We start from the raw sequence: 1457 nt of genomic DNA on the forward strand, positions 1-1457 counted from the left end.
TCCTCGTAACTTGGGGCAGTAGATTTCATGTCTAGACACTGGGGCTGAGCCTATTCTGGAATGGCCCTGGAAGGACCCAGGGTAAGTATTCAACCCTCAGGGTCCTTGATTCGGGTTCCCATCTGCCACCTGTGTTCCTCTGAGCTGATGAAGGAGTGCCTTTGATGGGCTGATGGGCCTGCGAGTGGCAGAAAACCTGCCTATTTGGGCTATTTGTTCTCCACATTCTGCCGTTGTCTCTCTGTACTCCTTTGTGGGTGTGCAGACAAGTTATTATCACATAACCTAACACAGGCCACTCATGTTGTTTACATGCTAGTTCAGCTTTCTCTGGGGGAGTAAGTTGGTATCTGAAATAGAAGGTAGAAGAGAGGTCTTAAGAAGCACACACACACACCTTTCAGGATGTTTTTGTTTTAATTCCTGATTGTCCTGCTCCAAGATGCTTTTGGTGTTACCTATACCAGGAATGGGATCAGATCCTCCTTTTATTCCAGTCTGTGAAGCCCATGGTGCCAGATGGGGAAGAAAAATAGCTGTAGCCTCACATTTGAAGATGTTCAGCAGATGTCAGCAAGGCAGAGACAGTATCATGGCTGAAACAGATCGATGCCTTATTTTCTTCTTTCTGCAGAAGTGTGTGTAGGAACTAATTCTTTTCCTTCAGACTCAGCTGAGGTATGATGGCTTTAAGTGAATGGTTTTAGCTGGAATACAAGCTACACGTATTTAATGTTTGTATATTATATTTGTTGCTGGAAATGTTTGACCAGACCAGAGGTGTTTTTCCTTACTGCCATTGTAAGTCTTGGCTGCAGCAATGCCATGGCTTTGTAATAGGCATGGCATAAGACTGAAACGGTCTCTTCAGAGGACATTAGACTATCTATCAGATTACCTCTGTTACACGGAAGGCAGAAACTGGCTGATGTGGGTGTAGAGTCTCAACACTTTCAGGGTGTTTTCAAGGTGGGGCAGGCAAATGAAGGGAGGAAGAACTTTTTACCCAGCCTTTAATTTTATGGTGTGCCTACTTTTAGGAAGTCTGTTAGGCACAGTTAAGTGTACATATGACCTGTGGCAGGTCAGAGGAAGTTTGGTGTAAATGCCACAGCATTGCACACTGCTTGGACCACACCATGGTGTTGAGGTGGTATCTGTCCCATATCTGCTGCTGTCAGTGGGCTTACAAACTCATGTCTGAGCTGCCATCATGAGTTGATGCAATGGACCTGGCCTGTCAGCGCTGGTTTCTGTAGTGAACTGATAGAGATCCCAGAGTCTGAGGAGGAGGTCTATCATACATTCAGACCCATGTTGTTGGTAGGAATATGACCGGTCCTACTCTGGACTGAAAAAAAAAGTAAGGAAGGCATCAATACAGCAGTATGGCATTGATACAAGAGTAGCATCATCTAGATCAGTGAGAACAGCAAAGTGAGGTGCAGCAGAAGGCG

This window comes from Aythya ferina, assembly GCF_964211825.1.
Source record: "Aythya ferina genome assembly, chromosome: 18".
In the NCBI taxonomy this organism is placed as follows: Eukaryota; Metazoa; Chordata; class Aves; order Anseriformes; family Anatidae; genus Aythya; species Aythya ferina.